General features: G+C 42.6%; 1 protein-coding gene across 1 annotated transcript in view; it reads right to left on the bottom strand.

The window, feature by feature from the left end:
- Nucleotides 1-16003, bottom strand: part of nr6a1a (nuclear receptor subfamily 6, group A, member 1a) — an 82995-nt gene that overhangs the window by 18872 nt on the left and 48120 nt on the right. The window lies entirely within an intron of this gene.

The following is a 16003-nucleotide window of genomic DNA, read 5'->3' as shown; positions in this document are numbered from 1 at the left end:
TCCATTTCATGCTTCTCCCAGTCCGCCTGGACCCCATTCACGCTGGACTCGGCTAAAGAAAAGCCACTGGGCCTGGTCGCCTCATGACTATCTTTTCTTTCTCTGCCTCTCTCTGTTCTCTCCCCCAGCAACCTCTTTCCTCGACAGCCTGCCCCTCTCTGACCACAGCCAGAGCCAAGCAACACCACTGGTCACTTTACTGCCTGGTCACGTGACCACAGAGTTCAAGCCCCGGGGTCAGCGCTTGGCTTGAGGTCCAATGACAGCCAGGGGTTATCTGAGTGGAACTGATAGTCCTATTTTCGCTGCCGTTTAACAATACTACTCCCCGCTACCCCCTCCCAGCTCTCACCTAAATTAGCCTCCCCTCCCCTCAACCATGCCTCTGGCACTTCTGACGAGGACCAAAGTGCATGTCCAAGCATAAACACAGATTCAAGCTGCCAAAACACACAGACATTAACTAATTGAAGCACTTAGTGCAACAGGGAAGAAGGTTAAAGAAGCTAAAGTTTCATGACTTGCTTGGTTACAAACTGAGCACAGCTGAAAACCAAAGGAGCTGAGGGCCAATGGATGGAGACCAAGAGAAGCGCTGGGGTGGATCTTCTTGAAGGAACCACTTTTTGTTCCTACACATCCTCCATGTGGGACTAAAAGCAGCTAGAGTGGTCCAACATGGACACCCACAGAGTATCATTTCCCTCACATAAAATGTGAAACAGTACTGTCAAAGGATATTTGCCAACTCTTGCAGTCAATTACTAATAGTAAGTTCAACTTTACATTTGAAATTTGGACTCTGCTGGATCTTTGAACCACAATGATGTGTCACGGACTTGGACTGGGTCACGCAGTGCTGGAAAGCCAGCAGATTGAGTGTAAATGATGTAGTGCAAGGTGTAGGTCAAGAGTGGTGATCTCACAATAGTACCAAAAATAATTTGATGATCAGACATTTAGTGGGTCAGCTGGAATTCAGATTACATGTATGATGTGAGAAAATAATGCTGCTTCTCACTTGATTTATTACCTCATAAAAGATTTCCCTGATGGGTTTACGGTCTCAGCCACTAGTTTCAAGTCTTCAACACAGTATGACGTTCATTTTATAAATGATGGTCCTATTAAGGGACAAAGATGGCGAAAGCCATAATAAACTCGAGGCTCCAGAGCAGTAGCCCCCAAACCAAGGGGTGACAACATGGTGGCTCCATCCACTATTCATTAAGCAGTCTATGATCGCTGGTCATCCCTTCCATCACTATGTTTTATATCCATGTCTCTATATACATTATTTAATAAAGTCTAATGAATAATGTAAAGAAAATAATAGTGCTTTGATCAGACATTGTCAAGAAAGATGCCAAACATCTGCTGGTTATGTGTTCTCCAGTGCCAGGATTTGCTGCTCTTTCCAGCTTTATATTGCTGTTCAAACTGTAGTTCTGATTTTTCTCTATGGTTAGTCATGACTTTTACGCGGAACGGAAACATGACAAGTCTGCACCTTACAAAAAGTAGGCCTTGAGCTGAACCCCAATACTTTTTCTTCTTTTGTCTTTGTTGTGTCAATGGCTTGATCAGTCTCAATCAGGATTTTGCCTATTTTAGACTGTGTCCTCTTCAGACAAACGTCTTGTGCAGCTTACATTCAGAGAACATTTAACAGACTGAGAGCTTTGGCTTCTTTTATGTTTTTTCATGCTGTTTATATTGTCCTAAGGTAACAAGAAATGGTATTTTGGTAGTTGTGCTGAAGCTCTGGTATCTTAATGCCAATGGTGTTGGAGAAAACACAACAAACAAACACATGGTTCTTCTGTTTCCTGCTTGCACCTTTGACTTCACTGGCCATCCAAATGAAATTCACCTTTTTGGAAATCCAAATTTCAAAATGTGTTGTGAGAGCTACAGAGGTATCTTACCATCTAGTGGGTTCTCTTCCTTCATCCCCTCCAGTGGCCTGGCTAGGGGACCATAGTGAGAAGCCTCCAGTGTTTCACCAGTGTGCCACACCCTAAACTCTACTGCCCGACCGGATGCTCTGAGTGCCCAGGAGCCTCCTCTCTACCTGACCCTCACCTCATACTACAGAGGAAAAGCCTGTCCTAAGCATCCAGCCCACCCTCTCTGAAGCTCCACCCTACTAATACCACTTGTAAACTCACACAGCAGCAAGCTCCCCACCCCCGGCCCAACCCCCCATGTGAATGCTAATGACCTGGCTGCACTAAGTCACATATAAGAAGCTTTTCACATTCAAATGCAACACAGAGAGATAGCTCATGTGAATGCATACAGGCGGAGAGAAAACTGAGACCTGCCACTCGGCTCTTGAGGATCCACAGAAACAGCAGTCGAGCGATCGTGCCGGCCAAGTAGGCAAGCAGGTATGCTATCACAGGTGTGATGGTACGAGGACGCGAGTAGTCTGTTGGTGAGATCAAAGGCTGTCTCCCCGTCTCCCAGTTTACATTAATACCATAAGAGTCTGCTACCCAGGTGTTACCACTGGATACATGTTTACATGCAGCAATTAAGCAATAAAAGTTCACCATGAGCTGCTGGCTGGGGAATATGGAAGAGTAAATCAACCTATACCTATTTTATACATGCAGATTATCGTGTTATCTGTTATATTCCTAACGTTCCACAGGCCGGCAAAAATCTTTATGATGGAAGCTTTCACCGTTTAACCAGCCTTTCATTTACCACTACATCCCTCATACCAACAGATTCAGAAGTCAGCATTGTTGACATATTTTCAGTCCTGTTGGCATAACCTTGCATGTCAATACTAATAGGAAATCAAACCTGAGCCCTGCGGGGGGGAGGGAGTGCGGGGAGCCATATGTCACCCTTGACCTTAGCACCTTTCCTCCCATGTGGCGAAGATGAACAGCATAATCAGCCATATTGCCTTTAACCTTGAAGTCAATTGGAGCCAATGCAGTGTTGACGCTCCGCTGATTATCTGCTGTCATGTGGCAGGGCCTGCTACCTGAGACTGGGCCCGAGGCTGGGGGGGGTCGTCAGGACATGTAGGATGTTGGTGTACACCCATCAGACCCATGTACAATGCTACTACTGCATCTTCTACTTTATATCGGATTATATTCCTTGTTGAATAAAAAGCATATGTGATCACAGTGGTTTTGGTATCGTATGGTATTGATAATATGTTAATATTTAAGTGATAACTTTGAATTAAAGCAATGACACGTTTGAAATTGTATTGCGCTGTTTTGTAGGTTTCCCTTTCTTTGGGTGTGCTCTTGATTTGCGGGCCTATGGGGAGCCTGTGTTCACAAGTGCAGTCAGCACAAGAGGCCAAAATATATAGATTTTAGCTAGATTGCAGTTGTTGAATGTGGTTTTCAAATGAAAATCCTACACCACATTACAGTGGTTGGAGAGTTTGGTACCAAAATAAAGAGCACCATTTAGAAAAAGAGGGCCGTCTTTATCTTTTCAAATAAATAATACAATTAGAACATTAATCACAACGATCAACATGAAAGTAACTTTAGAAGGCTGCTTCAGACATGCTAACTGTTGTGAGCTGTCTATGCAGCTTTGGATGAATGAATAACAACACTCTATGACTGTAAGACATTATTTTGTATGGAAATGGACAATAACTGCATTTACACTGGAGCCCAGACTGATGTACTGGTATTAGGGGCTGGACCTGAGACTTTATGGTACAAATAATATAAAATCATTTAGACTCTTTGATTTTCTGCTTGTGTTTAGAGAACATTTAATATTTGAGGACTAGGGCTTCTTCTGTTAAATGAACAGGGTTTTGTAGAAAATATATATTCCTCATGGCTTTGGTAGCAGACACCGTATCTGCACTAGTGTGAAAATTTCAAATGATAAAGCCCTAAGCAGACACATGGTATATATTATCAGCTGATTTTAGCTCATAACAGGTATGTTAATATTGTCACAGCCTGAAAATAACAACTACCAATACAGAAATGCAAAATATATGTTTGAGGTCACCAGACATACTGATAAACAAAAACCAAGTCTCAATATTGATATCAGGCTGTACTAATTACTCATGAATCATCTTAAACTGCCTGATTGTCAAACTTCACAGAAGAGTTGAAACATGAAAAGACTTAACAAAGCATGTTGTTGTATCTCTCAGACGTGAGAGGTGCGTTCAAAGTGAAACTGTGAACTTAAATCAGCCTCAAGCAGCCTGAACATTCCTGATACAGTACGTTTGTTCTCCTGTTCTGGTCTTTCCTGCTCCGACACGCATGCAGCGAAGTCCGCTTAAATAAGCCAAAATTGTTAGCTCAAATGCTAATTTGATTCAATGTCAGCTCGAATGAGCTGTTTTGTGGCTTTTTTTCTGCATTTCCCTAAACATTAGAGTAACAAAGGGCACTTCTTTTGTTTGAGCTCCCCTCCCCCCTCTACACACTGTCACACAGGCCGAACCTCTCCACTCACAAAGAGCTTCAAGAAAAACAGGAATAGGCCACACTGCCCTGGTTCTCCCCAAATATACATACATACATTCTGATTGCCCAAAGCAAGCCGCAGCACCGCTGTATTTTCAGGGTATCGAAGAAGAACAACATCGTTCCTTGCTGAAACGAGGATCGCACGCTTTCCCAAAGCACTTGTCCGCCCCTGATGGCTGGCAAGGCCATCCTCAAGAAAGTCTTTTAACAGAAAAATGCTCTCAATCATGAGTCCTTTGAAGACCAAACAGGAGAAACAATACAGTTCTCAGTCCCAGCTTGTCACATATGGACACTTGGTCAGGGCTCATCAGCGTCAAACAGTCCCCCCATGTAGGAGGCTGGGGTGCTTGGATGGGTCGAGCACAGATCTTTCACCCAGGAGACCAGGGTTCATGTTTCAGCTGAAGCCAATTCTGGATTCCTATTTGTTTTCCAAGCAAATTAACATGATAAATGCAAGTTACTGTACACAGTAACATATGTAACTTACTTAGACCTAAACCACGATCTTTTCCTAAACCTAGTCAAGTAGCTTTGGTGCAGACCTGTCCGCCCTGCTGTTTTTGTCACGATCCTCCCGTGTATTACTTTTCTCTCGTTCTCCCGTTTAAATATTTTGCCGTAAATCTCCGGTATTTGTGACTATCTATCGAATCTAATTTCTAAAGTTGACAGAAAGCATAGCCGCCTATTTGTCTAATATCGCCATGTTGTTGTTCCCCAGGACCACATGGGGAGCAGGTCACGGTGGATGAATGGGTCAGGACTTTCAGTCTGTGTCGAGTGTGGAACTTTTGACGTCAAAACAGCGTGATAATCCGGACCGAAGGGGTCCTGACCAAGCATTCATAAGTGACGAGTTAGGTGTGAGAATGTGTCGGCCAGAACACTTCTGCTCCTGATAAATGAGACCACATGCATTTGTGATTTTCTGAGGAAAACTTTTTCATTTTCATGAGTATGAGTCTTGAGTCATACTAAATATTACTAACATAAAAAGTTCTTTTATGTTAGTAAGGAAACTGCATTAATATAGAGACAACACAATGATTATAAAGTGACTTCACAACATTGACAACCAGTGTTCACATCATCAGCTGGGAAACAATGTCGATGTTAGGACACACTCTCACAAAGCCATTCAGAACAGTATTAACACTGATGATTGAATTTTTCCCCGATGGAAAATGATTAGCTCTACTATTTTCTATCTTAGAATGATCAATTCTAAAAGTAGTCACACAGTATCCCTCAGGCAATCAATCGATCAGTTGATTCAGCGGTTCCCAACCTGGGGGACAGGACAGGAGAAACATTAAGGGTCACAAGATGATTAAAAGATAAGAGGAAAAATGTCTCATACAAACTTCTCTATATTATTTGTCTTAACGTTTGTCTAAGTGTTGTTTTTCTGGATACTTTTACCGCTTTGGGCTGCTGAACAAATGAAGAAAAGTAAACAAACTGAACTGTCCAGACAATGCCCCAACCTGTGATGAGGGGGCCACAAGCAGACATTGATTTGTTTTAAGGGGTCACAAGACAGAAAGGTTGGGAAGCACCCTGCACAGGGACTGTCTTTACACATGACGGTGATCTCGGACTGTTCTGCTGTCAGGACGAGTCACCTCAGAGGCTGCGGGCTCTGTTTGATGGAGGCGATGGCGGCTGTAAGGGAGTTGACCTCAGCGTTTCAGGTCGTGTCCACTCCTGCAGATTAGATTTACAATGACCCACGTTACATCCCCCGCATGCATTTGCTTTTTGGAACCCTGATGACCAGCAGATCAATGCAGCTGTTCTCTGCCTGAACTTCCAAAGGGCATATAAAACTGAGGTGACCTGGCCACCGTCCTGGAGTTAATGACCACTAAAACAGCCACTCACACGAGCCATCCTCAACAGCCATTCATCATGCTTTTAATTGTTCTGACAGGGAGGAATTATCAATAGATTCTGCTCTCCTGTTTCCAATCATTTCTGTTTGATAAATTTAAGACTTGGTGTTGATGTCAGAGAAGATGCATCTATCTGTTAAAGAAGAGTTTTTAAGTTCTCTCATTAGCAACATCAATGATGAAATCCATTTAGCAGCATAAACCCTAACTGACGACACTAGTGGATCCTCTAAATGCAAACATCTATTTCACCGTGTATTAGCCAGAACGGGTCCAAGCAGAGGAAATCATCAGAGGACATTAGGTTGTAACTCTCATTGAATTCCTGCTTGCTTACACACTGAATAAAAGGGGTTTTGGTGGTCAGGGCCGGTTTAACCTGTTTACGAGGCCCTGGGGTGAAACTTGTGATCACCTGTTGTTGTGCTGCAGCAAAAGTTAAGCCAGGGTCAACTTTCAGGGTCAAAGTTCCACACTTTGCCTGGATGTAAGAAGTTAGCAGAAATTAAAGTTGAAAATTCAGGCAGGCTGACAGTCCCATGATTGCTGAGCTATTGTTTTTTTCTAAATAAAAGCTGGTTTTATAGACTGAGCTGACATTCATTTATCCTCTGCTACACAAAATGACCTTGTCCATTGTATTTTGATCTCTATCAAACCATTTTTAAGCATAAGAGATGGCAATTAAATGTTGAATTTATTACCGTGTTGAAAAAGCCACACATGTATTATGTTTCTTGGTCTATAACACCGTGCTGCTGCTGTCCGTCTATTGATGCGACAGCAGTGAATTCTAGCCGGTGCCGCGACCTTTATGGGAAAGTGGCCCGTGGGATCATTCAGACGTGAGAGTGACATATAATAGTGCTAGCACATTCAGGTGATGAAGTGGACGACTGAAAGGGCTTACCAATGTAACTGACAGCTAGTGTCATCATCTTGTTTGGACATCGGTGACTTGAATAAAAGGTCTTTTTCACTGAATTCCATTTAGCTGCTGCAGATTCAGGGTCCTGGTAGCGTTCATGCAGGCTCACTGTCATACTGTCATCACTTCAGTGGGACACTTGAACATGTTAATGTTGTTAGTAACACATGGACTTTTCCTACTAAAACAAGTCACAATGTCTGCCGTGAAAAAGCGACATACAGTATTTCCTACAACGCAGCAACGTCTACAAAGTCTTCATCCCCTCTCACATCTCACCAGCCTGGGACGTTCACTGCATTCCACTTATTCTGGGATTAAGTGTTATAATTGACTTTTTTTAATACCCATCCCTGCCAACCTGCCTGATCCACTACCTCTTCAGTGACTGATCTCCCAGAATTCCTTTCATCCTTTACTGAACAGCCCACATCCTGTTGCTACATTGCACTTTGGGGAGAAATTGGTCTTGTGGCTCTCCTTCAGTGATTTTCTCTCTGCTCTGATTGCTGAATGGAAGTACAAAATGGTGGTACTCAAAACAGCTCTTGGATTGTGAGGGACAAAACCCTGATGATGACATGTCATGATATCAAGCTCTGCTGCGGCAGTTGAGAATATCCAACATTGGGGTATAAGTCTAGCCAGTTATCCATGAGAGGAAGAAAACTACAGCATGCAGCATATCTACCCAGACACAGACACAAGGTAGATTCATATAGTTTTAGGCTGGATGTGTCCCCATCTCTCCTCCGCCCCACAGTTTCTTACTTGGCTGTCTTTAATGTCCCTGGCTTGATAAAAATAGCTCCTCACTAGCTCATCTCGTTGTCCTTGTACTCTTCTCAGCCAGTGGAATGAAGTGTGTTCTACAGCTGGCTCACTGAATGCAACCTGAATAAGAGTATTCAGATATTCACATTATGTTGTAGGAATGTAGATGAACTCAGTGTGACAACTATTCTCACAAAACACACCATAAGTAAGTGCAACAAATGAACACGCAAACATGACGTCAAAATTAATATTCGACTAAAGAATAATGCTCATTTGACATTTTAACCCTTAAGAGTTGCAGCTATGAATGTACGAATGATTTTATTTCATTAACTTTGCTAATTGTCAAAAAAGAAAACTTGAATGACGAATTCTGGTGAAAGTGAGGGCTGCTGTGTCTAGAGACCTGTCAAAAACCCAGAGGATTTCACTTGTATTCCATATGAAAAGCAGAAACTTGAAGGATTACTTGTGCTGACACTATTGTTTCAGAGCCAGTATTATTTTACTTTGTATTACACTTTCAAAATAAAGAACTCAACTTTCCTGGAGTTGACTTACCTGAAGTCAGATTCACTCAGAACAGTGGGCCAAGTCAGCATAGGGGGGGGCAAAGGTTAAACCATGTCTTTTTGTCACATGACTGAGCAGAGGAAGAGGAACTTCCACTGCCTTACAGTTCTCACAACAGGGTTTCAAGCATTTCTCATAACCGACCTCACGGTCCCAGAACTACAGCAGCACACGGTTCCTCCGAGAACAAACGCAACCGAGCTCTGAAAAAATGAAGTGCCCTAAAACTCAATGACTGTCATCTGTTGCAAGTTAGAATGTTGGAAGAATAATACACATCAGGCAGACACGCGCAGAAAGACACAAAGAGTTCACACAACTTTTAGACAAACCCAAATATATGTTTTTATATTACAAAACTAGCCTAAAAACTCAGAAAAAAATCCAAGACTTGCTACTGGCTAACAGCAGGGCTGGATTAACCAGCTAGGGAGCGCAGGGGCCAAAATTAGTTTGAGGCCCTTATTGAGCCCCCTGTTTTCCCACTCTCATGTGCACTGTGTATGTATTAACTAATAATTTGTCATTAATTGCAGGTAATTGAACTACACAAAATCTATTTATGAACATGAACTATGTAAACGCAATAGAAGCGTAAAAATGAATTCTTTAAAACAGAATGTCTTTTTTTGGCAGTGTCAAACTGTCAATAAAACAGTAATAATAAATAATAATACAGGTGTTATCTTAATCATTTCAGTTCATGTTATATTGCCTGTGAATTTGGAGTCTGCAACTGCCTGTTTTGCTCAATTTGCAAGATGTGCTGGTTTTAGTGGGGATTAAAAAATTAAACAATATCGAAAATCAAAGAGTGTGAGTGAGGCTAAAAATCTGAACCTAACCCTAACTAACTGCATGCAGTGTTGAATACCAAACCAAAACTTAGATCTATATCTATATTCAAGTCCAGTGGGAGAGAGTGTACACATTAACATATTTTTACCTCAACTTTCTGAAATTAAAAACTACAAAATTTCACAACAACCACTGACTGTTGACAGCTGTAAGTTTGAATTTTAAACCGCCATCAATTCCTTCATTCCTTTCTGTCATGAATGCAGCACCATCACATGATCACAAGGTTGTGGTGGTGGTTAGTGTTTACGGGCTTTGGCAGCACCACATTTCCCCACCAGAGGGCGGTATCATACAAACATGGAGCCCCTGTGAACTTTGTGTGATCAGACAAAGAGCCGGATAATTCAGCAGCACGAGCTGACTTGTTCACTCACAAATACCAGCAGGCTGATCTGAGGTGTGACCTCAGAGGCAGCAGGGCAGCCATTATTATCTATAGATGTGGGCCAGCAGCTTTAGTGATGGAGGGTGGTGAGGGGGCTCTGACTCCTAATCGTCTTATCTGCTGCCAAACAACCAACACCACCTTTGATGTTGTTTGGTTTCTGTTAACGGGAGTGGTTTCTCTTCCAGTGGTGGCTGACTATTCTGGATCAAACCATAGATTTTGTTTGGGGAAGTTTGGGGCTTGTGTTACAAAACACTATAAGATCAATTTGGAGAGAGAAAATGATATTCATGGCTCTCTGAGAGTTTATATTTGAAGGAGAAGCCGAGCTCCGTGCCAAATATTTGAAAGACTAGCTGTACAATTATTCAAAATGTGGTTAAATTCCTGACACAGATCAAAGAAATGCAGGCAAGCCCGAACAAAATCACTACAATCAGGCTTTAGAGGTAGCTTTGCAGCAGAGACCCCACCCCAAACCTCACAGTACCTCACTGGCATGAAGCCTCGACACACAGCAGCTGATGGAGGTTTATCAGTGCTGCCAAGGAAAAGCCTCCCCAAGGGTTTTCCCTGCTCCGTCTCATTTGAATTGAAGCTTAGCAGTTATTGATAAGAGCAACACCTGAGCTAATGAGCCCAGTAATACTGGAAATATTCCTAAAATTACTGGCTACTGCTGGGAGAGAAAAACATTCTAGAGCATAATCAGGATTTTTGCAGTATCAAAGAATGCACAAATTTCAGCATTTAACCACTTCAATTAAAAGCAACACGTAACAATAAATGGAAAACAGAACATGAAAAGCGTGACATAGTATCTAAAATGAGTAAGACGTGAGTGCCAAAGGATTTTGTGTTAGTACTTATTGCAAGAATTGTTATGCAGGCTTATAAATTAGCACATTTTCATACTTTCCATGTGTTGATGTGTAATGAAGTCAACGGATCCGAGGACAATTTTCCCTCCGCGTGCCACGAAGCCACAATCGGACATAAATCTGGCATCTCTGAAAGTGCATTTAACGGAGGGGGAGACAACAAGACGTGGAATCTCTGTGTCTTTCTGCCATGTCGGTAATGACAGGTTAGGTCGGCAGCAGGGTGTCTGCTACGCCTCCTTCAAGAGGACTGCTGCTGAAGCCTGAGTGGGACTGGAGCCTGTCAAATTACAGTGGGAGCCCACCTCACTTCCCACTCCCCCCCCAATCTGTCTGCCGTCTATCTCTGCACTGCCACTCCTTCTTTCCCTATCTTTTGTCTGTCTGTCAGTGTTTAAGTAGTACAACTCATTTTATGGCTGAAAAAACGTTCGGCAGAAATCCTCGGCGGCCGCCCATGTCCGTGCTCCCCCAAATCTTGGAGGAACACGGGACAGAAATGTGCGTGTGATGCCTTGAGAGTATTTCTGGAATTCCCTCAAAGGCAGATTTTCAAGATGGCAGCCGTGAGTGACTCCGTCCCACAGTGTGAACACAGGGGAGTCTGGATGTGTTGCACTCTGATGAGTCTTTCATAGAATATCTGAGACCAAAAGATTGCCAACCTTCAGCTCCTGCTTTGAGGCCCAGACTTCATCTGCGTATTTTGAGAAAATGTTGGAATATTTGGACTTTTAATATGTCACACTGATGAAAAGCGATGGCTCTCAGAGGCCATTTTCTGCAGCGGGTAACAATAGAGGTCCCTACAGTATCGCCTCTTTAGCCCTTCCCCTCCCATATTCCTCATCCCTGCTTTGTCCATATCTAGCTCATCCCCTATTTCTCTCTCATCCAACACCCCCCCACATACTCCCACCCCCACCCCCTCTATCTCTTAACACCCCCCACCCCCGCTCTCTTCTCTCTCTCTCCTCCTTTTCTGTCCAGCCCTCCTCTTCTTGCTCCAGAACTGTCAGATGGCATTAGCTCCTTTCACGCTCATGGCCTGTAGGAATAACAGCCGTGAACCTCGCCGAACAGCGCCATTCTCCTGCTCCAGTTAGCTCCTCACTCAGCACAGGCTGTTGCGCAAATACCAATGTTATTCACGTTGTGCCCCATCACTTACACAACATGCCCCACGAAAGGGCAAAGTTAGGCAGACGCAAATCTCAGCGGAGAAGGTCATGGCGCTGAGTAAAGATACGCGTGTATTGTATAATGCGGTCACGCTCGCTCATAATTATCAGTTCGTCCCCCTGACTCAAGGATCGACCCACAGCTTTGCTGAGATCTGGCTCACGTGGATCAAAAACGGATCCACTTCTTATCTACTTATGGAGCCACAGGCCTGAAAATTTGTTAAATATATCGTGCTCAGCTTATTTCCCATGAAGTTTCAGCTGCAGGGCAAGTTGTGGTTGGTATTAAAAGCCCACCGTGACCAATAAGCTGTAAAATGTGCAGAAGTTTTTATTGTGCGGAGAAACAGGGTGGAATGATTCTGATGTGGCGTGCATACGTGTAACAGACGCTTCATGCAGGCGGCTGATTTTTATGCCAAGCCTGTTCAGTAGTCACTGTATTCCACTCTGATTTCACTGTCTTTAACAGCCACAAATCAACACACTGACTGATATCATGAGCAGACTTATTTCAGATTTAATGGTTTGCGTGACTGCTGACATCACAAAGCAGGAGAGCCGGAACGATCCAGGCCAGGCCAGCATCCTTCTGGGTGACAAACTGAACACCTGAATCTGTTTTAGCCCAGCTGGAGAGGAGATTTCTACTTGTAGCTGTGTCCAGACTGATTATCTTTCTGTTCCACTTTATAGTTTTGGGGGTTTCAAACATGCAGCAATGTTAATTACTTTGATTTTGTTTTAAGGTTGGCTTAACATACTTACCTTTGACTTTAAGCCAGTCTAAACAAATGCAAACGACGTATGAACTTGAGAGGAAATAACTTGGTTAATCAACCAAGTATTAAGACTACAATAATTGATTAATACGCTGCAATGCTACACACAAGTGTGAAGGAATGTAAACACTGCAAATACATTTTTGAGGGGGGATCTGTCTGGGCGACGCAATTATCAGTTTGACAAGTAAGCACAGATAGATTAATACAAATATGAGGGGAGTGTAATTTCTCATCACTCTGTACTCAACAAGCCCGGCATGGAAGGAAGGCTTAGAGGCTAATAATCAAAGCAGATTAGCCCAAGCTCTGATAGATGCTACGCGAGCCTGCTAATCATCCGAGTGATAACCATGAATCATCCAATCGTAGTCAGAGATGAGCAGTGTGTTTCAAATTACAATTTTGATGGAATGATCTCTGTATCAGCAGCGATTCTCTTTGACTTCCATTTGCCTCCTCCAGCCCATGTCGCAGTAATTCCTCCGTGTTAATGCAGCATGTGGAAGTCAGTGTATATTAAGTGCGCCGAGGAACGGTGGGCGGGAACACTGGAGCTTCAGAGCACCGGTGTGACTGTGATCTCCGGCCTGCCTGCCCTGTGATTTAGCCTCGAAATGACAGACTTGCCCCTCATTGGGCTACGGGTGGAGAGCTAATGACATGCTGCGTGGGCTAACATGACTATTAGCCCACTCTGAGCAGCAGGAACTGACAGGAACACAATTCTGTCATTACGCCCTGAGGAGACCTCTAATCAGGGAGGCAGGGACACCAGGAGAGGCCAGTCGCACTGGTTTCGGCGTGGAGACCGAGGTAACTGATCGGCTCTGTCTTACCTCAACCCTCAGGAGAGGCTGCAGGCTGATGTGCAAGTTTCAGGTGAAGCGTGCCATTCAGGTTGTGACACCATGAGAAATTATACTCGAAATCCTTTCATAAGATCAGAATTTTAAGTGTACGTTGCTGTTTTTACATGTCAAACAGGAATAGATTCAAGAATATTTGACCTTGTTGCTGCTACCTGCAAATTAAATGCAATGAGTATGGCAGCAAGCCAACTCTTCTTAATCTGTTCAAATGTTTTGATTTTTGTGTCTGCCGGTGAGTTGTGCATTTAACATGACGGCAGTAAATTCTCCGCCTGCAACTACCTACTCCTTACTTTCATTAACAATTCTGCTGATTATTTTGAATCAAATAAATTGAGGCTATGGAACTTTTGAAATAAGGACACAATCTTATTTTTGCAAATAAAAAGTTGAGTTCACAAGCAACAAGTGTCCCCATTTAATTCCACAACCTCTGGGTTTGGTTGCCATAGCAGCGCCTGTTTATTCCTGAGTTTGTGTGGCCTGTCACGTCACTCAGGTCGTACTTCTCTGGTGACACCTGAAGTTGCTCATCGTCCTTCTTGATCGCTGCTACTTCACTTATGTTTTACAATCCACATACTTCTGTATTTTTGTCAACAAAATTTGTATACTTTTATTATGGTATATAATATTTTTAGTTGGTCTGTTCTGTGGGATGTCTGTTGCATGTTTGTGAGAGACAAGGTTCCCTCCTCTGTTGTTTTTCCTGAAGGTATCTGTGATGAGCATTATCAGTGATGTCATTAAATGTCACCATGAGTCTAAAGCCTCACAACATCACATTTACTATAACCCAAGACCAAGGAAACATCAAATGTTTGCCTTTTTGCTTTTTAACAATTGACAGATTATCAAAATTGTTGCTGATTAATTTTATTCCTATCAACTAATTGATTAATGGACTTACTGTTACAGCTGTAGCATTTTTTTATTTTATTTTTACCATTCATTGAGAAATGAAGCTCAGCTAACCATCACCACAGCTTTTCTTTTTGCAGCTGGTGAATTGTTGCTCAGCGATACTCATTTTGACAATATAATTGTACATAATGTCTGTTTTTAAAATATACGACACGTTTTATGGCTTTGAACTGTGTATCTTTGGATTTGGTGCCACAGACATCTCATATCCTCCTCCTAATTATGACAAGGAAACCTTTTTTCATTTTTCATTTGGGTCACACGCATCGTAAATGTGAAATTGGTATCAAACAGCAAATTTAAAAGCTTCCTTGAGCTGGTTTTATGGCGTTATATTATATTACCTTAAAGTTTACATTCCAACCTTAACATATACGGTAGAACAACACCCATATAGCCTTTTCCATTTCCCTCTCCCGCTTATGCACTGTATATGAGCATAGATATAATTTCCCCACATGCTTGAAACCGCGTGAAATGTAAAGCCGACTCGTCTTCCACTTCAAGCGGATTAAAGCCAACAGTGAGAATGATTAGGAAACAACACTGAGGCAGGTTTGCCCGGGAGCTTCTTCCCTGCAGTAGGTGGAACACAGGAATGTGACAGGCCTCCATGCTGTAGCCTCTCAGCCTGTATCACTGTGATAATCAGACATTATAATCAGAACAGGCACATACCTACCTGTCTGGGTGCTGGATTGTGTAGATACAGAAAGATCCTGAAAAATGGACTTCACTCATCTGTTTTGAAGCAGATCTGCTCTAGTGGATATCAGATATTAGAGTATTTATTTTACCATACATTTCCTTTAGGTGAAAACCACTAAATAAAAATGTTCATGGCTCTTGCTACAGTTCTGCACGGGCCTAAAACTGCGACCCAGCCTATACTCGCATCTTTAAGACTTGACCAGACAGGACCCAGTTCGTACTGCCAAATGGAAGCGTCAAACATCAGACCAGAAGCTCTATTTTTGGTTAGTTTTATCCATTTGGCTCACCGGGATAATGCAATCCACCAGGCACATCTATTTCACTCTTGCCACTGGGCATTGTGCTTCTACTTGAAACACAAAAAAGCTTTGGAGGCAAGCAGCTGATACAATTACAAACAAATATAGAGACGTTTCTTGAGAAAATACATTTAAAAATACCCAAACAATGAACCGACCTGAGCTCAAAGCTTTGTCTAACAAAATCGCTAATAATTTCAGCCAAACCCCTTGTTGTTGGGTCAGATTTTGAGTGGTGGTGGCAGTAGTAGTGATGGCCTAAGCAGCATCGTTGTAGCAGCAATAGCAGTAGATATAAACAGTGACACAGTATGTGTGACCTTTGGTCGAGATTAACTATAATCACTCCAATACTATACTTAAGTCCAATGTCCCACAGAAAAAAAAAAAAAACTATGATATTTAAAAAAAAAACAGAATACAACATAT

The sequence above is a fragment of the Chelmon rostratus genome, chromosome 5, assembly GCF_017976325.1.
Source record: "Chelmon rostratus isolate fCheRos1 chromosome 5, fCheRos1.pri, whole genome shotgun sequence".
Taxonomy (NCBI): Eukaryota; Metazoa; Chordata; class Actinopteri; order Chaetodontiformes; family Chaetodontidae; genus Chelmon; species Chelmon rostratus.
Note: the sequence above shows the minus strand (reverse complement) of the source record. Positions and strands in the feature narration are given on the sequence as shown.